General features: G+C 39.0%; 1 long non-coding RNA gene across 2 annotated transcripts in view; it reads left to right on the plus strand.

Moving 5' to 3' along the window:
• Nucleotides 1–22,439, plus strand: part of LOC119918481 — a 108,593-nt gene that overhangs the window by 84,789 nt on the left and 1,365 nt on the right. Inside the window, exons 3-4 of one of the 2 annotated variants that reach the window (XR_005447453.1) lie at nt 349–438; nt 20,274–21,006. This is a non-coding gene — a long non-coding RNA (uncharacterized LOC119918481). Of the gene's footprint in view, nt 1–348; nt 439–20,273; nt 21,007–22,439 lie in introns of those variants that run through there. The other variant, XR_005447452.1, reaches the window with a different exon arrangement.

Consider the following 22,439-nt stretch of genomic DNA (forward strand, 5'->3'; position numbering starts at 1 on the left):
GAATTTAAGATTATCTTTGCTGTAGCAACAATGTTGATCACATAATGGTCAGTCAATACAGATTGGGACCTCTGTACTATAATAGTGAAATTTGATTATGATATTGTCCTGTGATGACTAGCAGGATAGAACCATTTACTTTCAATTGTCATTTCTATAGTTAGCTTCTATTTCTCACCCATTGTTTGAGTCACTGTGTTTGTTTAAATTTGACCAGCTGGATGGATTTGTTGTTAGTGCTATCAATATTATTATTTTAGAATTACATTGATAGATCTGTTACACTTTATGGCTTGATGTGCTGTAAAAATATTTGTATAATAATAATTATTTTGATTGTCAATCTAGAAACAACACGAGGTACACATGAGATGCCGACCCTCCGTGGCCTCCCAGTGAACCTGCTAGTGGATGACTGACGTCTTCAAAACCTGTAATGTAAGTACTCAGTGTACTCACAGAAATGTCAATATCAACAACAAGTAATATGAAGTGTAAATGTAATGAAATGTACTACGGAAAACCAACTCGATTACCTCTTCCAGCAGCTGACAGGTTTAAAGAGATGAAAGGATAGGTTAGTGTTTTTTTGTAGTCTATCTCAAAACAGTGCTAAAATATGATGTGTACAGTGAAAAGGTTATTGTTGGCTATTAGCATCCCCTTCATAGGCATGGCCAAATTGTTAGATATTAGGGACAAATCTACTCTTCTCCTTTCATGAAAAAAAATTTCCCAAACTTCCCAAGACCTGGGCTTTGATTCTGTGTGTAGCTATATTAATAGCATTGTCTTTGAACAGGGCATACTTTTAGAAAAAAATGAGTTTGTGTTGGGGCTGTCGCGATAACCACAAAATTTAAATACTGTTTATTTTAAAGGTTAGCTAACTTGGCGTTAGCATATTGCGCGGCTAATGTGGCTAGCAGGCTCGGCGATGTTGGACTAACGTGATCCTGGGAGACAGTCCAGAGAAACTGTGGATCTCACTAACTAAGGAGCGTAATGTGTCGGAAGCCTGCAGCTGTTTTTCATGTTGCTTTCTGTGGAAATTTAGTTATAACGTTACTACAGCACAGTGGTTAATTGTGGACAGCCATTCTGCTCCACACCGGCGCTCATGTTAGTGTGTGCACGTGCCTGCGTTGCTGCGGTTTGTAAATTTACTTGATAGACATGTCCTGCAGGTAATGATAGCTACGTCTGAAAAAGACATGGTCAAACTACAAAAAGAAGTTTGTTGTTGACTAGCACGCAGCAGCTAGCATGCTCAGACCACAAAGCTGCTATTAGCAGCTCGCTGTGCAGTGAGGTGACAGATACAGACACACTTACTCTGCTAGATGGCACCAAATTACTTGCTTAAAATGCGATAATACTGCATACCGCGCTGTTGAGCCCCAACATATTGCCGCGGTGGAAATTACTTCACCGCGACAGCCCTAGTTTGTGTACCCAATGTGTAACAAAGAAGAAACAGACATCAGAACATGGCTGGCAAGTGACCCTAGAGGGCACAGGCATGTGCCCACTAATGAGGACAATGAAGTCTGAGTTGAGCAGAATGAAGTATATGGTGCATGGATCTCAAAACCTAAATTCCCCATAGGAGGACACAGGATTTAGGAAGCTAAGTTTAGTTGAAGCTAAATAAGGCTTAAGCAGTCTATTTAAAAAATGTAATGCTTTTTAGTGTGTGGGGGGCACCGATGAGCATGCAGTGCTAGCTTTCTAGCATTTTAGCATGTATTACCTGACACGCTGACACGGTACTTTTACTGCCAGAATATTTTCCTCCTCTTAGATTCAGTCACTTTCTGTCACTCGGACAAGCAAACACTCTGAGACTTCCAGATTAAAGGAGCTGCTCTGATAACAGCACCTGTCAGGTAGATGATGACAATTTCAAAAACAAAATTTAAGGCCTTAAAAACTTAAATTCGCTGAAGTTTGTGTTCTAGGTCTTAAATAATTTTAAACAGGTATTTATTTTCCAATGTCCATGTAACGCTACCTCTAATGCTCATTGAAATGGCCCCGCAGCGCTCAAGTATCACTCCAATCTGAATTGTTGCTCCTAAAACCCCTTAGGAGAAAAGGATGAGATGAAGAGAGATTGAGGTTTTGAGACTCAGGTAAGACAAATGGATACTGAATTGAGATTACAATAGGATAAATGAAAGTAAAAGATGAGATCTCATCATTGTATCTTTTTGAGTTCATTAATGTCTTGCTTATTGCTCCCCCAACTGCTTGGGAGCTCAGGGGAGATGTTTGTTACTGTCTATGCTTGGTGAACCATGCTGGAGGCCCTGAGCTGGATTTGAACCCCGCTCCTGCTGTTCAAAGGGCAACAACACTGCTGCTGCGCCATCCAGCTAAAATTAATAATGGAGCACTTATTGTCTTTAAATAGAGTACTATTTTCCTTTACTTAAAAGAGGAGAAATACCATATCCACATTTAAAGTCCTCAAAATACTACTTAAGTAAAAGGTATAAAGTTATTCCATAGTGAATGTACTTAAGTATCAAAAGTAAAAGTGCTTATTCTGGATGACAGATACTTGTTGTGTATCAGTTCTTGCGTGCATTCAATCATTAATGAATTAATCTCTAAACATCATGTTAAAGTATTGGGTGTTCCAGTTATGCTGGCTGTGACTACCTTAACAAATTGGAAAACATGACATTTGAAAGTGCATTATTTTCAATGTCAAAATTTAGTTTATTTTTCTCAGTAACTTGTAACAGATAATTAACAATAAATACAATAAAGAAAATACTCAACCTCAACATTTGACGTAAGTAAAGTACTTGAGTAAAATAACCCCTAGGTGGGGTCAGTAGGAGAAAACTGAGAAAAATCTTGGAGCTTTTTTTCTGATCCTCATTCTGGAGACTGAAATTACACTTATTTAAGATACTGTAGAGATCTCATCTTTTGATCAGAGTAAGACAGAGATGAGTTTTTGCTCCTGAGGCCAATATGAGAAAACTGAGACATATTCCAGAAAAATCATGAGATCCCAGGAGTCATAGCTGAGTTTTCTTTGAGCTCTTTCTCTGATCTCATGGTCCAATGTTCAGGAGACTTAAATTAGACTTATTTAAGATCAGTTAGAGATCTCTTGTTTTGATCAGAGTCAGACATAAATGAGATTTTATATGGTTGTTTCTCCTGAGATGAATTTGAGAAGTGGGAGAAAAGGCCTTTGGTCTCACCTTCGTATTAAAAGCAGCTCAGGAGAAAAGAAGGAAACAACTATGAGATCTCATCTTGGATTTTGCTTTCCTATGGGTTCTGTTGCTAGTCCAAATCGGTCCAAATATAATTCGCTGTATTACAATTACAAAGACCAACAGGCAGCTTTCGTGTTATTGCCGCAAGTCTCTTTCCGATTGTACCACAGATATAAAACAGATTTATTCTTCAGCTAAGGGGAAGTGCAACCTTATTGTTTCTTGGATGGAAAAACAGATCTTAGGGCTTAAAACCAGTCTCTAGCAACGTATTTGAAGCCTACTGTCGCTGCTTAATGAATGAGCGCCGCTATTAAAATTTCACACCTTGATGATTATCAATAAGCTACAGTAATACTCATTGCATGGCTGTCTCCTTCTCCTCGTTCTTCAAATGACGAGCGAATATGAGGGAGAGTGGCAGAAAGTGACGGTGAAATTTAGTGGAGAATAAGATCAACGTTAAGTTGTCAGGTTACAGCTCTGACCTCTACTGTACATCTTGATAGTTAAATTAAAAAAGGACAGTGTTGACCACGGAGGAGCTGAAGTTGGTAACATTAAAGCAAATTAGGGATGCAAGCTAACATTAGTCCTTTTAAGCTAATGAGGAGATTATTCTTTTGGATGTTGATGTACAAATGGAATGCTTGTAATAATACAGAAGGGAGGTGGTTCTCATGTTGCCTATTTGTTAATTTCTTCTGCCATTATAAGGTGGTGAGGCTCAAAACAGCTTGGTGATGCGCAATGAATATAAAATCACTGTGGAGAGCATCTGCTCTAGATTTTCCTACTTATTCACAGATGTGGTAATAACAATATTCCAAAATTATGTGGAATTGCATATTTCTTTATTGGAAAACATAATTTTCTTGGGGGAGGACCTCCAATCCCCCACACAAACATACCATCTTAATTTTTTCCATTAGACCGCCCTGTGAAAGCATGTTTTAATCCCCATGGACATTATTTCTATTATTATTTGTAAATGTACCTGCTTTGCGCTTGCCTTAACTTCTCTTCTCCCTGCACTCACTCACATACACACTTTTACCTCTGGTCTCTCACTGCAAACACACCAGCTTTCCTTGCTTCTCTCTGTCTCCCTGTCTGCTCCCCTGAGTTTCTCCATCAGCAGTAGGTTAAATTTTATAAAGTCACCAAAAAGACACAGAACTGTATTTTTTCTTTTTCTACCGGTGATCCATTTTTCACGTCAGCAGGTGCACCGCATGCCAGCTTTTTAATTACGTAACTTATCAGTGTCATCGTCCATCCCGGTGTCTCATTGCAGACATCACTTAACCCTAATTTGAATATGCTGTGCAAATTACTCTGCAAGTAATTTTGTGACTGCATTTCCTTTATGCGTTTCTTTTTTTTAAGTTGTGATATAGGTCTTAAATTTCATTCATAATGGTCTTAAAAAGGTTTTAAAAAGTCTTAAATTTGACCAGGTGAAACCTACAGAGACCCTGATATTTTTCCATTACCTCGTCTACCTGACTTAAAGATTTGCATAGCGTGGGAATTCTTATTTTAAACAATCTTTATTAGCTATCTTTATTTGCTTATGATTCCATAAAACTCCACATTTAAAGCTCCTTTTTATATTATTTAAGTAAAAGTGCTGCTGATGGAATAAAATTATGCAAGTAAGTAGTAAAGGAAATTTTATTTAGCTCAAGATTCAAGTTATTATCACTTAACACCAAAAAATCTCATTAAGAATCTAGAAATAGAGAATTTTCAACATATTGCAAAAAAGAATGAAAGCAAATTGATTATCAAAATTGTTGCTGGTTAATTATCTGATCAAGCAGTCAATTACTTTGTCTATTTATCTTTACGCAAAATTTGCCTTATTTTGTGTCTGTTAAATGTAGAAATGACGGAAGATGTTGTGAGAAGATGATACTAACAAAGAGAACTTGAATTGTAATAATGGAGTTCTATCTGGGCAAATGGGCATTTTGTAAATTTTAAGTTTACGAGAGGGGGCATGTTGGTCAGGTGGATAGTGCTGTGGCCTCACAGCAAGAAGGTCCCAGGTTCAAAGCTTTCTGTGTGGAGTTTGCATGTTCTCAACGTGTCTGCGTGGGTTCTCTCTGGGTGCTCCGGCTTCTTCCCTGAGACATGCAGAATAGGTTGATTGGTGACCCTAAAGTGAGAGTGACCTTTTGAGTATTCTGAACTCATTACTGTTTACAGTACAATTAATCCTTCAATATTCTTTTGGTGCAACCTACATATATTACTCAACAAGTCCTCCAAATTAAACAAAAAAATTTGTCATTTGTTCATTCCCTTTAGAACAACATATAGATGTGTTTTATGATCTAACGCTCTTATCAGCAGGAAGCCATCATTTATCTGGTTTAGGGAAAGATCATGGTTTAGTGAAGTGAATAAATTTAGGTTAGGGAGCTAGCAACACAGCCAATAAGCTACAGTAGTATCCTCCATTTTCAAATCTGCGACTAGCCATCCCCTCAAAGGTCAGCAGCACAGATTGACATGTTACAGTTCACCAAGTTTAAGTTGTCATGAAATATTTGCGTGGATTTACTTCACCTGCGCAAGTGAAAGCACTGATGTGTTTTTATTGTAACACTCTCTAATGAAATACAGTATGCTGGGCAGTTGAGATATCAAAATCACTTCCTCTCCCTATCATGTGTCTGTGTGCTTGATTGTATTTGTTTATACTGTTTGTGTACAAGTGTAAGGGCATCTGTGTGAGTCTTTCGTCTTTATTTCATGATACCTCAAAGTGACACAGACGATTCTTCCACATCACTACCTTATGGTTGTGATGTAGAATCGATGGAAAGGTTACTTACTAAGGAAAGAAATACACACACACACGCACACTCACACACAAGCACGCAGACCTTTGCTGACCCATACAAACATCCTTTTCAGACCATGGTAAACAAGATATGTGAGGGCGGGCTTTGACCTGCTCTGTGTTAATCCACTCACACCACACACACAGACACACTCACACACTACTTTTTTTTGATTCACACCACATTCATCCAATCTGATGCCACAGACTTGATGTGTTTGCAGAGCAGACAAAGAAGGTGAAGAAGCCAATAAGTGCCTTCGCTGTATTTGTATGGTTACCGGGCTCCCTTTGCTGCCTTACCCATCAACACTGAAACTGAACTGCAAAGCCTTTTGAGTCAGGTGTGTTTGTTTGTGTATAAGTTAAGAAGAGAAATAGACACTTAAATAGAAAGCGAGAGAGAAAGAGAGATAATATTTTTAAATGAAAGACTCCATGTCATCCTAACTGATGATGAAAAACTACATTTCCAACTACCAAGACCTAAGTGCCTCAGCCATTAAGAAAATGGCCATTTTGTAATGACAACAACCACTTGAGAAAGGCTTTCATTTGTTTGTGTGCGTGTGTGTGTGTATGTTTGTACACTGTTGAGTTTGTGTACCATCTTTTCATCCTAATATTTTCTTTGGTAATTAATGTACAGCACTTGTAATTGCTAGTAGCTAAAATGAAGGTACACTTGTGTCTACTTCTATTTGGCTAATGTTTTCCAATCATTCTACAATATTATGTTACGCTATATATAATATGAGACAGCACAGCCAGTATATATGTCCCCCCGGAAGAAACATTTGTACATTTTAAAGTTAAATGCAATAATTTGGTGCAAAATTAAGAGAACTTTCTCTTAAGAGAGAACTTTGTATGCTTGTAAACAATTTTGTGCTCTAATAAACAATTTGATCATAAACCCATTGTATAGCTATGAATGGTGATGAAACGGCAACAAAAGTCAACTAATTTATTTAATGTTTTTCTAAAAAACCCTAAATCAAAGAATAGATAATAGAATAAGTAATTTATTTATAACTTGCTCTGGGCCATTTCACTTAACGTTACCATAAAGGCTTGAATATGTGTGCTCTCCAAATTTAGGTGCGGCTAGCTTAATCGCCTTCTCACAGACGAGTGGCAGAAACAGACGTTACCGTAGTTACCTCGAAAAAAAAAGTGGTTGTCCCAAAAAAAAAAGTGTGCGAGTGTGTGAGCTTACAGTAGCGCTGGGCAGCGGCTCAAAACACGGCGTTAGAGGTCTGAAATGTAATTATGAGATGTGGAAAAATATTTTCGTTTCAATTTCAGACTATGGCGGAGCAAATTAGACTATGGCGGGCCGCCATGGTCTCGTTAATTAATGGGAAACACTGCTTCCACCCCCTCAAACCAAGCACAGACATTTTGTGTGAATGAATCAGCCAACAAAAACTGCATCACATAATATATTTGGGCTTGGAATTTATTTTATCAGATCAAGTACCAGCATCTACCTACCTGTACTTGTCTACCTAGCTGTAGCAGTTTTGTAGTTTTGATTTTGTTGTAATAGAGAAGATCTGGATTTGACGGCGGGATGGGACAGATGGCTGCTCTCCATATGATGTACTGAATCCTGAACTAGACCAATTGACAGTTTCATCCTTCATAATCTATCAGGCTGGTGGCTTCTCTAAGCTCCTCTGTCTGCTTCCTCCAGTACTAAACAAAGGCTTGGGTAAACACACAGATCGGCCCTCAAACTTGTTTAAAGGTCTGTGCTCTTTTCTCAAGCGTTTAAACATGTTTCCAAAAACGAAAAGAAAAAGAAAATCAGATTAAGTAGAAATAACCTATAATATCCCACTAGCACCAATCAATGGGTCAGATCAATTTATTTTCAGAAAAATAGTGCCTTAAAAGGCATTTGATTCACTACTGTAACATTGAAATGGAAAACAAAACATTGGTACAGAAGGTCAAATAGGAATCTTTGGCAGCGGGAGGTATAACAATCTTAGACAAGATGACTGCTGCCATGCGATGAACTGGGTCATGTCATGGTTTGAACCAAAACTTGTTTTATTGTGCATTCAGTAGAATAGTTTTCAGAATGTGAATATGCATCTGGAGCTGACATCTCACGATACAAGACGTGGAAGGCTTAACCCTAAGTGTGGGGGTTGGATCCAGACCTTTGCATGGGTTAGAGGCAATTGACATGGATTTTAAGACTTGACATTGCCTGCCAGTTAGTGTAATTTCAAGGCAGAAATTAAGAGCAATTAAGGTGGATGTAATGGGATTTATGACATCTGTAAAGTGCATGGAGGACTATTGCTCTGTAAGCATGTGCGTGATGGAGAAACCCTGTTTCATGTGTCATGTGAAGTATTATGTGCAGTGCATGTAGTTTATTCCCGTTGGCCCACTCAAAAATCCTGCTATAGGTTGATAAAAATGGGAACAATTTGCCTTGAATAGTGTATATAAGATCTATACACAGTCACTAACAGATGTTTCAGACTGTCTGTCAAGATGGTAACAAGGGAGGCTTTCTTTGCTGCAAAATGGGTACTCCGGGTAACCGTACTAAAAATAAACATGTGGCAATTTAACTAAAATTGTCCAATACAATTCATAGAATAGCACCTCAGAGCTATTTTAACATAGCAAGAAGATTGCCTATTCTTCCATCTTTGAAGAATGTGTGTTCCTGTGATTACTCACATTTGCAGGAGCAAGCGCTGTCTTCAAGTGGTTTAATTGGAACATACTTACACTGACTTTTATGGACACATTTGGAAGCTTTTAGTAAAATGTCATGGCAAATACAGATATCACCAAAATGTCAGATCTCTGTTTATATAATTGACAAGCAGCTTGCTTTGTGAGAGGGTACATATGTGTTTATCTAAGCAAGTGTTGTTTGCATGGGTTTGCCTGATAGCCTGTGGGTCTGTTTTTCGGTGAATGTCAACCTGTACCGATTCTGGTGCCACACCAGAGTTGAGCCTGCTCGCTGTGTGGAGAACTGCACACCCAACCCCTGGACTAAAAACATCAAAAGGCAAATATACTGACATGTTGTAGGGTAGCCAAGTGTTAGAATGAATTAAAACTAAAGGTGTTTTCTGACAGAAAGCAAAGCAATTTTTTGCCTTGCATTATTCATGTGAATTTGACCACTGGATCGGTTGTGCAGTCTTTGTTGGTTTGCCCTGAACAGCCAATGTACCAACTCTACACACTTAGCTAGCTAGAAATTGAAGCACTGACCGAGTGTATGGGAGTCTGCATGTGTATCTGTTTGTGTGAAAAACAAAACTCACCAACTTCAGTTCTTTCTGTCATCTCCCTCCAGTCTCTCTTCTTTATCTTCTAAAATTACAAATGTATCAAAAACAAAAAGAAATTTGGCCCCAAACGAGCCAACTGAACAGTGCTTACTGTATACTGTACACATACAGTAGGATTGCAGAACTTGCCTGAGCTTGTATGCCAAGCTGTGTGTGTGAGAGAGAGAGTACACTTTTCAGCTTATGAATGGTGTTTTGTGTTGTAGCCTAAGTGTTTGTTGCACATTTTGATGCCTTGATGACAGGTAGGGGGCTCTCACTTAAAGCACTGTGGCTCAATGCCAGCCGTTTCCACTGTTATGATGGATGATAGCGTTCCGTCCAGAGCGAAAATAAAGAATACATCTCTAGTCTTTTCCTTAGTTTCAGGTAGCCAAAGTTAAGCCCAGTGGTGGACAGTAACTAAGTACATTTAATTAAGTACTGTACCTAAGAACACATCAGTGTTTGTACTTAACTTGAGTATTTTCTTTTCATACCACTTTCTACTTCTACTCAGTACATCTCAAAAGGAAATATTGAACTTTTTACCTCACTAAATTTATTTAACAGCTTTAGTTACTAGTTAGTTCATACAAGTCCAGCTAGTACATTAGTTAATTGACAGAAATAGAATTGGCAACTGTTTTGGTAATCGCTTAGGTCATTTTTCATGTAAAACATTTCATAGTCCCAGCTTCACAAATGTGAAGAGAAGTTGCTTTTCATTTTGATTACTTTTAATGAATTTTTATTCATTTTTTAGACTGACAAAGCAGGCACTGTGAAGGTGTCACTTTGGCCTCTGGGTAATTGTGACAACATTTCTCAGCATTTTCAGAATTTGTACTACATTTACTGATTATAGCCTACTTACATACTTTTACTTAAGTAACCGTTTCAATGCTTTTACTAACAGTGTATTTTTACAGTGAGATATTAGTACCCTACTTTTACTTAAGTCAAGCATCTGACTAGGTGACTTTGTCCACCACTGGCTAAGCCAAAGCTTCTGGTTGCAAAGAGGTTGGAGAGTTTTTGACTGCATCAATAATAATTTAGCAAGGATTTGGCCAAATTCCCCAACATCAGCTCTCATGATATACTGTAGTTGGTCACAGTTGATCGCAAACTCTTGAGCTGCCGTGAGAATGTGCGGACCCTCCGCAAACTTTTCTCTGGCTCTTTCAGTGAACTCCAAAGTGCCAAAACTCCCCAAATGTTTCAAAATAGCGTTTCCACTCCTGTTACTGTGCATATGTCAATGAAGTAGTCAATCAAAAACCTAATTATGTTTGTTAATACCCAATAAAAGTTTGATCATGTATGTAGTGGTTTAATATCAAAATAAAATTGAATGTGAGAGGAATAGATAATGATGCCTCTCACATATTTAATTTTGCTGCATATCACATGTTTTCACTTTATCATTTAAACATTCAAACCAGCAGTGTTATTTTTACTTGCGCTAGTGAGCGCTCTGAGTCCTTTTCAGACTTTAACTCAGCAAAGAAACTTTTTTATTGTTATAAATATTACTTTAAAATAAAGTTCAGCAAAATATATTAAAGTTTTGATAAATAAGAGTCAAATGTACAAAACTATAGAAAACTATCTGATTTGTTCGAAATTAAAGTCAATAGTGTATATATTGTGGGGGCCAGTAAAACAGAAACTATAAAAAAAATACTACTACTACTACTATAATAATAATAATCCATCCATCCATCGTTAACCGCTTATCCTGCGTACCGGGTTGCGGGGGGCTGGAGCCAATCCCAGCTGACATCGGGCGAAAGGCGGGGTACACCCTGGACAGGTCGCCAGTACATCGCATGGCATAATAATAATAATAATAATAATAATAATACAAGATATCATATCTCCTGGCATTGCTATAATGATAAACAGGGCTCTCTTATTTTTTTTTCATGCAATAGTTATTACCTTACATATAATCTAACACAATCACTACTTTCTACTATGTAGCATATTTCCATTTAGTTTATTCCTTTACCTGCACTCTGTTAATTCTAGCCTCAGCTACGAGAAACCATTTCTCAACCACCATATGGCTCTAAAACATGCCGTCTATGATATAGTGACCCAGAGAAAACGCTGTTGTTGAATGCTTCTAATACTACATGACGAGGACTTGCAACTTTGAGATTTCACACTTGAGTTTCACATTTGAAAGAGGAGCTAGATAACTTTGATGCTTTAACTTACATGCCCCCTCTGGTTTAATACTTTCTGACACGCTGACTGTAACTAGAGACAAGCAGCGTGCAGATAAAATGTGTTAAACACTGTAGTTTAACTGCTCATTAATGTTAGTGCTCCTCCACTGATAAACATGGCGGCTTTGTGGCTAATTTAGCAATGTGCAGCGTTAGCTGCTGTAAGTGATGTTAGAGAAAATTTAGAAGTAATGAACTAGGAAGAAATGAGAGGACTGTACACTAGAACTGTTTCAAAAATAAATCTACAATCATGTCTGTCAGCAGCGTAGCCTCTAACACCCTACTACCCGGGAGAGGGCAGTGAAAAACGAAGTGTTAGCAAGTCTGGTCATGAATGTTTTCAGGAGAGGAGAAGTGATGAGGGCCATATTTATTGTTGAGGGCCATATTTATTGTTATTTAAGTCTAGTAATTTATGTGACAAATGACCAACTCAACGTGAACACTGAGTGTGAGAGCTACCAGGGGCTACTCTTAGTAGTTGTTTCTACATGCTCTGGTAGACTCTGGTCAGCTTATGTTTTGTTTTGTGGTGCTGCCATGTATTGAACAGAGGAGCTGCAGCGCGCCCTCTGGTGGGCAAACTATGCAACACTCATGACAGGGAAACCTCTGACTTTGTTTCTTTTTTAATAGTCATAAATCGTCTGTTACAAACGCGGATGCCAATTTATCTGCAGGTAAATCTGTCGATAATATCTGCACAACGACAATTCGGTTGGGTTCCACTGGTTACTATGATTTTGTTATTGCTCATACAGTGAATAGCAAATAGTTGACAAGTAATATTAGACTATTGTTTTAAAATGGTCATATTCCTGATGTGAATATTGAGATTTTGAGTTATGGATAGGGAAATAGGAAAAAAAACTTTTGTTAATGGATTGATACTGAGGTATATTAAGTGAACTGTAAATTTAATCTATGGTTATTAATTTCACTGCATATTGATAAACAAATACAAGGCACCAGTTCATAGCTCTTTGTCTTGAGTGGTCATTGAATATTTGAAGTAGCGTTCTGGTTGGCTGGCGCTCCTGTCGAGTCTAGAATATTCTGGTTCAGTATAGCTGTAATCTTAACTCATTTACTGTCGGTAACTATTAGCCTAGCAGTATTTGGAGCCATGTGCTACACTAGTTTCTGTTTTGTTGCTATAAACCATACTAACTGTACCAGTACCAGAACTCTATAGTGTCTTGCATTTGGTCCCTAAACTTTGCATTTCCTGCGTCTGCACTTGGCTGTTTGTGACACAAGTTCATGTCGTTTAAGTCTACATCCATGCTAGTGACTCTGTTAGGCATTTTCTAGGCACAGTTGTGCATTGAGCTAAATGGTAATGTGGGCAAGCCCACATGCTCACAATGGCAGTCTGATGTTTTGCAGGTATAATGTTTACCATTTTCACCATTGCACTATAACAAAGTGATGATGCTATATGGAAAGTTAATGGACCACCAAAGTTACAATTCATCCTAAGAGGAACGTTAATAAAAATATACCAACTTCCATTGCAAACCATCCAATAGTTGCTAACCTCATAGTGGCGCTTGAGGAAACGTTAGATTCATTCTCCAGGGACCATGAATCTGGGCAGAATTTCATGACAATCCATCGAACAACCAGATTTCAGTCTGGATCGACCACCAGACCATGGATTGCCATCTTTGGAGCCACGCAGCTAGTGTAGCTTATAAGCATAAGAGCACATAAGTACAGATTTTGGAGGGCTAGGAGAAGTGTCATTTCTAATAACTTTTACTTAAGAAAAGTGGTGAGTACTTCTTCATTATGTTTGTTAAGGCGGTGTACTGTTTTGAATTGTTGAAACCACAAATGCAAGCTTCATATGGTTTGGTTTATTCAACATTGCATGAAAAACTAGGGACAATGACTTTCAATGACTTTTATTCTATCCATTTTTATCCCGTTTTGATCATCAAGGTTTTCAGTTATCCAGGCAGGAAGTCAGTGAGGCTCTGTACAGACCCTGGTGCTGCAATCCGAGCCATCCCCTGCATCTTTACGGGTTAGGCGTATGTGACCATGACTTCATGCTGCTGTACAGTTTGTGTGCACACATGAGGCCAGTCACACACCCAGTGGTTCAGAAAATGACTCAGTCTGACCTTAGTCTCGACTAACAGTGTGTAGGAGCTGCATGCCCTATAAACTGCACAATAGGCCCAGCGGCTGGCAGGTAAACATAGACGCACCGAGAAAGGTCATCCTATGCAGCTCCTAACAAGATTAAAAATGATTCATGGGACCTTGGTGATGCCTTTCACCTTCCTACAGAGAATTCTTCCTTACTTCCCCAGCAGAGGGGGAGGAATAAATATACAATATATATTTTAACTTTTTGAACACCAGACTATTACAAAGGTGACGTAGTGGCCCAGTTGCCTGGCAAGTCAATCTTGAGAAAACCATATAGGCTGCATTCACAACAGGGGTGAAAAGTTCTAGGCACCTCATGATTCGATTACGATTCAGAGGGTTGCGATGCGTTTATAAAATAATTATCAGTGCATCTTGATGAATCATTTTTTCTATATAGATTTTCTGGATAATTACTAAGCATTTAATTTGCGCATTAAAATCCAAAAGAAACATCTCCCAGTTAGCTTAAAAGGACTAGTTTGCATCCCTAATTTATTTCATTAACCTCAGCTCCATGGTCACCACCTTCATTTCTTTAACAACCAGTTGTCAGACTCCCCAGAAAACTGAAATATAATTATCAGGATGTGTACACCAGGTTAGTCTAAGCTTGTACCTGATGGTCTCAACCCTTGACAAGTAGGTAAGTTTGAAATGACATACAGCTAATTAACATTATTTCATTACTTATTTAATTAACGTTACATAACAGCCAAAAAATGTGCTGTACAGTGGAGATGTTAGCTAGCACTAACCGCCTTCACTTTTCCAGCAGTTGAGGAAACGACACACTGTGACTTACACTGCACGGTTACTACCAGACTGAAACGCCTAATATTTTTCTCCGCTAACTTTCACTGTCATGTTCTGCCGCTCGCTCTCTCTCATTTGTTCGGCCTCACACACAGGATACACAGAGCTCGCACAGTGTGCGAGTTAAAATCATTAATAGCACAATGACATTAATGATTGTGTGACATTTTATTAAGGTGCTGGTTATTCATTCCGCAGCATTGGTGTGCCAAATACAGGGAGAACATTGGTCTCTCTGTTATGTGCGTGCCATCGACGGCCCGAGCGCTGCTTTTGCGTTCCGTCAATTTACGTTATGAATTAACGTTTAAATTTAACATTTGTCAACCGATTTAGAATCTTCCACGTCCGCATCATGATGCATCTAAGAATCGATTTTTTTCTCCCACCCTTAATTCATAATGTGTAGCAGTTTTAAAGAGGAAGAAGCTGCCTTCCTTCCTCTACTGCAATCTGTTCACATCCACCCTTAGAGTTAGATGAGGCAGGTTTGTGCCTGTTCTGTGTAAATGAGCCTGTGAAAATATTGTCCTTCTTCCTATCTGCATGTGTCTATTTGTGTGTGCATGTGTGCATACACTGCATTTGCATCTGTATGTATGAGTCCCGAGACTGCAGGCCATTTTATTATCTGAATGGGCCCAGGCAGCGCTGGGCTGGAACCAATCACACCAACCTGCTATGATAGGAATCCTGGGGGACAGCATCAACTAAATTCCTTCACTTTTCCATCTCAAATGTGGCTCTTCTTTACTTTAAATGCACATGAAACTGCCAAATATGACCATTTAAGATAAATGTGGTCATCAAATTGTCAAACAGAAGAACACCACCTGCAAATGTATTGTGGTAGAATACAGCAACAACAAATACATTTTAACCATGCATCTGCATCCACACAGCCAGTATGCTTTTCATATTTCCAAACTTTATTTCAAAATAGCACAACCTCTTAGCTTATAACAGTTGTCCCCACTAATAATAATAACCCACAACAAATCGAGTACAATTGTGTCTCTGATTGTTGAAAACGCACATTTTATGGGGAAATCATAGTCTGTGATAATAAAGTATGAACTGTTTTTTTGATTTGTTATTACTTACTAACGTTCACTTACACATAATAATGATTTGTTCAAGTGCTACTTTCATCTTTTGGTCACTTCTGCACACAATGAAAAACAGAGTCTACAGCCATGCTAGCAGCTTTGTGAGGCGGTAGTTTGTGCTAAATGCAAATGTCACCATGCTAACATGCTCACAATGACAAAGCCAACCAGCCAGCCAGATGCTAAGCAGATATAATTTTCCCGCAGAAGTTCTCAAACTGGGGGGTTGTGAATCCACCATCCAGGGTATATGTGGACCAAAACGAGAGTTTGCTGTTGCTATCGTGCTGACCAGAATCATTTCATTTATTTCAATCGAATTCAACCCCCCCAATATTGTTAATAATTGATAACCAACAACTGGTAAACAGATCGATTTGAGAACCCCTGGTTTAATGTATTAGCATGCTAAGATTTGATAATAAGAACACAAAGTACAGCTGAGGCTGATGGGAATGTCATTAGATTTGCAAGTATTTACATTTCACTTAAAATCAACTGCAGTGCTAAATATAAAGCGAGGAATCAACAAAGTCATTAGGATTTAGCATCTGGAAACCATGAATGTCTGTACAAGTTGTTGAAGTAATTCAGTCTGGACCAAAGTGGACAGACTCAACACTACCATCTATTGTGTTTTCATCATCCCTTCTTCAAAGCCCAAAAATAAGAAATTAACCACACAAAATCTGTCCACAGTCTTTGTTTATTAAATTCCTAATAAAAAAAAAATCATCAAACAACTTCATGAAATGCAGCAACCTTATTACTGTTTTCAATTTTAAAGTGGTTGGAAGGCATTAGAAATATGAAAGCTGATTTCTAATCTTAATAAACACCTGCAAAACTGCTACTTAGCTTCAAGGGAGTTCCATATTATCTTACATTAGTGGTGCTGTCGTGACCATGGCGTTATCTCCAGATATGATAGGTCGAAACGGTGGAGGAAGTGATTAATGAATTGTGCTTTGTTTGCTTGATTTCCTCGCATTGATTAAGGATGGAAATAAATTAAGAATCTGAGGATCCCCAAGGGCAGACAAAAAAAGGCAAGCAGATAGTGGGAGGAAAAAGCTATTGAACACTTGGATGGGACTGAGGTGTATGTGTCTGCTTGTGCGCACACCTCATAGGTGAGTTTTCATGGTAAGCATGTCTTCAAACCTAAATGAAAAAATAGGTCCATTGTCAGTGGCTCTCAAAACAACATGACTGTTGGAAAGTACCCGTAAGTCGTGTGACGTACCTCACGTGACATACTGTCACTTATGTAACCATATTTACAAGCAGGAACCTCCATGTCTGAAAAGTGAAGCTAATGCAGTAGCGCTCTAAACCTACATTGTTTCTAATGGCCAGCATATAGTGATTGACAAGTCACTACCATGGCGATTTGTATCCACTGCACTGTGTAATTTGACCAGCGCCGTTGAAAAAGCTTATTAGGAGTAGGCTGTTCATTTTTCACAAGCCAAAATTAGCATCCCGGTTAATATCACAGAACATGAATTACGGATGCATCTTTCTAACCAAGCTAGCTAGTGCCAACCTCTCATCCAAATATGGTCTTGTTCAGTGTCTGGGACCAAAAAAGGGTAGTCGACAAACCAGTGGGTGACGTCTGTTATACACGTCATACTCACTATGGCCACTAGAGGTCCCGGCTTAACAATAAACGTATGGTTCTTAATAAACTGCTTGAACAATCGACCTATACGGCCATTGTTATAGTGATGACAGGCTGGGAAAGCCATAGGACACCGATGCAGTAGCTCCCAAGCTGTAAGGACACTTGAGGCACACACTCATCCTCGCACACATACAAACTAAGTCATGCACACACACACACACTTAGTCCACTCATGCATGTCTGTAAAGCTGATGATCTTAAAGTGTAATCCATCCTGAACAGCAGCTTTGCTCTGTCTTCAAACCCATTTCAAGGCATGCAGTTCTCTTAAATTTATGCTGGGATCAAAATCCATTTAACCATGTTTTGAAGCTCCCTAATTCAAATCAATAACAAAAAAAGGCTTCCAAAATATCCTAAGGCTATTTCAGAGTGGGAGAGACAGAGAGACAGTTAAAAAAAAAGAGCAATGGAAATACTGCAAACAAGAAAAACAAGTCACTGGATCAAACTTTATTTATAATACGATATAATAACAACTACTGCCAGATTTAAAGCTGCTGGGTCTTTTCAGGTCCTGTCAGGTTTAGGCGTTACACCTCCCTTGTTTATAGACGACTGAACTAGCACTGGTCCAAGGAGAGAAAATATACTTCATCTAAATGAGTGCTGAGAGAGAGGGAGGATTGGTCTCTACAGGAAAGTGGGCTTACTTTGAATTCAGTCAGGGAAATGAGTGTTGGCTGTAGTGGGTTCATTAAGGAGTTTGCCAGCAGCCTGTGCGCTGGCATGGCTGCTCAAATTGTCCCTCTTTCAGTGATTTCCAGAGAGTCGCTTCATCGGGAGGAGAGGTGAGCACACTTAGTAAGTTTGAGAAGACAACCAGGTGGCGTGAACCGGACTGTGGAAGTGCAGAGACAAAACGACACACAACAGGCATGCAAAGAATTAGCTGCATGATTGAATTGAAGCTTGGTAGTAGATGGAAAAGATGTCTGGCACAATAATGCACTTATGAGATACAGATGGGTGACAATCTAAAGGCAAAAGCTACATAAAACAACTTTTAGGTCCAGGCACACCAGCATTTACTGTGAAATTGCAAATTTCAGAAATCAGTTAATTCCAATGTAATTGTTGTAATTAGTGGATCTGCCCGTAGGGGCTGAGAAAAACTGAATCCAAATAGACAGTTATAAGACAGGAGTTTATGCTACAAAAACATCTTTTGAATAATTGTCCCATTAGCTTGCTAACTGACAGTTACTACAAGCAGTTAGCAAGCTCATTAGCTCTGAGTGCTTTTCTGCCCTATTCAACAGAACTATTCATGGAAAGAAATGATGTGTAATCCCAAGAACAAAATGCCAGGGGAAAGTAAATAGTGACTGACTAGCACTAGCATGTCCCGACTGGCTAGCGTTCATAGTAGAAATCCTTTAACTTAATCCGTAACTTTAATGGCATAATTCCAATCTTTTTTGTGGTTGTCAAGATGGAGGATAAAATGACTTTTCTGAGTTGAAAAATTCTGTCTACTATAGGGTGTTTCCACAGCAGGAACTTTTACAGGGAACCAAGAACCTTTTAAACTCAACTTATTGTACCTCATTTTTGACTGGAGCAGCCAGTGTCTACATTGGTTCCTGTTACATAGTTCCGGAACCATCAGAAAGTGCTGCGGACTGAAGGTTCAGTTTGTTCTAAACACCTGCTAGCATGCTAGTTGAAAATGAAAAATTGAAAAATGTTTAGTTGATTCATGATCTGGTGACTGTGAACGCGATAACATAATGTTCACATAATTTTCATACTCTTATTTCAAACCATCCAGTGGTCCCTCTGTTCTGTATGGATGCATGTTATGTTTCGGCCCCAAAATTACTTGGTTAGGAAAAGAGCATGCTTTGGGTGAAAGTGACTACTTTGTTATAGTTAGGGAACGACTCTTGTCATAGTTCACAGAAACCAATGCTGGCTGTTGATGGTTAATGGTCAATGAACGGCGCTCTCCCATGTCCCAAGTCCAGTGTTTTGTTGACATGTCATATTCTCTACTAGGGTTGGGTGATGTATGCAAAATTTCCATTGGGCGATGTTGACAATGAAACATCTGGATGGACGATGTCATCGGGTGCGTGGACGCACACGTTGGGGGGGGCAGCTGTCGTCTTATGTGCATGTGTTCTCGCACAGACTTTACTCGGTTAAAAAAATTGGTAGACTACTAAGTTACGTTACAAGTCGTGGTGGATATTTTACGCACGGACCAAGTAAAGCAGCAGTGAACACAGAGGGTGCAGATGTTGGTTTCAGTTGTTTGATAGCCTGCGTCATTAATAAGCCGACGTGCGGCTCACCTGCTGCCGTGATAACGGATCGCGGGTGGAAATGTATATGGAAAAAAGACTTTATAAAACATACTGCTGATGGAGAAAATGGAGCAGATGGGGGAGTGAGACAGAGAGAGATGGGGCAAGCCGGGATGTTTACCTGAGGTGTAGGTGTGTGTGAGTGTGTCAGTGTGTGGGGAGAAGAGAATTCCGAGGCAGGTGCAAAGCATACTTAAAAACAATAATAAGAATGTTCGTGGTCATTAAAACCTGCTTTCACAGGATGGTATAATGTGAGTTTTTTTGCTGGGGGGGCTGGCGTTTTACAATCACGATGCCGGCTCAACGTAAAACGTAAAGATATTTCATATCTGGCCATTTGCTGAGAGAAGTGATGCTATCTTCTTTCTGTTTTTTTCTTGGGAGGACAGTCTCTTGTAGATGCATATACAAAACACACTATACCAACTGCCAGCTTTGCAAAGGGCAAGCAGAAGAGCACAGTGTCATTTTAGGAAGCTTTGCAGTCATTCGTTCATTCCCATCTCTCTCCCGCTCTGCCTCAGGCTCCCTCTGTAAACCAATACTGATCCCAAGTAGCAGAGTGGCTGACTGAGCGCCTGAATGGTAGACTCGCCGACTGTGCCCAGTGGTGGATAAATGTGGTTACTATTCAATAACTGGGTTATGAATTGATCTGTCTGTTCGTGGCATGAATGCGTAAGGCGGCCAGATCAGTGTGTGGGTGCTGTTTTGTTGTGTGTGTGGGTGTGCATGTGACAACACTCCTTGTGTCTATATGTGAGAATGTGCATGTATTGTATGTGCCAGTATAGTGTGTCCATGTGTGTTTCTCCAATTTGTCAGGACCTTTAAACCGTGCTTGTTTGTCTAGTGTTGACGTGTGTATAGTACACTGACTGCTTGTCCTAGTTTTCCTTTGAAATGCACTTGTGTTCCACTGCCTTTTGTGTTTTCACGTGTCTGTCTCTGTGTGTGCACAGTTTCCAGTCTTCCCTTTTGATTCTCGTTAATTTGGGCCATGTCTTTGCTGATCACCTGTCTCCATTTGGACGATGGATGGAGGCCTGATTCCTCAATAGGTTTCTTCTTTGCCCGATACAGCTCTATTAAATCTAGTCTAATTTCATTTTCCTTGGTGATTTGCCCACATGTCTCCAGCACACAGGTCTCAATGAGCTCACGATTGAATTGGATCAAGGCATATCAGCTTCTGCAGAGATCAGACTTAGCTTTAGTGCCATGGCAGCAGGTGTGTGTTTCTGATTTGATTGTGGCAAAAGGCAGTTTGTATGTTTTTGTGTGTTGTGATGACCCAAAATAAATATTTGTGTTGTTTCTGCACCAATTGCCCCCCTTCTTTCTGACCAATTGCAAAACAGAATCAGAATGAGAATAAACAAAACCCTACATACAATCTACAAAGATAGTCTGGAAACATAGAGGAACTTAACATCCATCTAATCATACTAGCTGATCCAAAGGTTTTAAAAAATCTATTTATTATTGTGTTTTCCTGTTCTACCAGGCCCTTTTTGTGTTGTACCAGTTGTTTCACTTGCACAGTCATCTCAGAGTGACTTCATTAAGATTTCATGCTTTGTCAGGTGTTCTGGGAAAAAGGGTCACCCTCTGTGGTTAGATTTAAATTTGAGCTTCAAAATGAAATCAGTCCAAAATCAGACGGGAAGGAAATCAAGTCCCATCTGGTGTGTTGAAAAGGAATAAAATATTACTAGTTATTATGGCATTTCTTCTCATTTATTGCTCAAATAGGGTTCATTATTTCATAGTCCTTTGCAACTGAGGCTCCCAAGTCTGGCTTTTATTCATTTATTAAAACCTGTAAACAATCAGTGATACTGAGGAATGGCTCCATTTGGGCTGGCATGAATTGGCGTGAATAATTGAGAGCACAGACTAATAATAAAAGTTAATACAAAAACAAAAATGCATTATTATTACTTTTAAATGCATTATTCATATATTATATTTAGGGATGCACCGAATATTCGGCCACTGAAATTAATCGGCTGAAAATAGCAAAAAAAGCACTTTCGGTGATCAGCATAATAAGAAGGGCCAAAGAAATTTTACAGAACAATTAAGTTGACATGTCAGCAGCGTGGAAGCATTTTATAGTGTCAGAGAAAGATGCAAGAATCGCCATTTGCAGACACGGTTCTGCTGAATTGTCTCCTAGCACATCCACTCAATCTGTGGCTGACTTCTTAGAAAAGGCAACAAACGGTCTGACCAACTTTGAGTGTTTCTGTCACTCGTTTCTGAGAAGGCTATTAAGCTAGCTGCACCTAAATTTGGAGTGCATATATATTCAAGCTTTTATGGTAAATCCACTGAAATGGACCAGTGCGAGCTGACAGGCAGGTTAGCAACTTTATCCTGTTATTTTCTCTCTTTACAAAGACAAGTGTTGCAGTATGAGAGTCCTATCTGAAGAGAGGCTGTGAATATGGAGGTAAATACATTGAAAATGGACAGACTAAAAGTCACAAACAGATATTGCAACTTGCAAACACATAACACAATCTACAAATAGATTAAAATCCGCAAACTTCTTCATGATCTGCAAATGTAAAACACGATCTACAACTAGATACAGAATCTTCATGATCCACAAATATAAATCATGATATACAAAAAGATTAAAAATCTACAAATAAACAACAAAACAAAACAAACACAACCAC

The sequence above is a fragment of the Micropterus salmoides genome, unplaced genomic scaffold (assembly GCF_014851395.1).
Source record: "Micropterus salmoides isolate LMB-PRFRI ecotype aquatic unplaced genomic scaffold, ASM1485139v1 Ms_hic_scaffold_23, whole genome shotgun sequence".
Classification (NCBI taxonomy): Eukaryota; Metazoa; Chordata; class Actinopteri; order Centrarchiformes; family Centrarchidae; genus Micropterus; species Micropterus salmoides.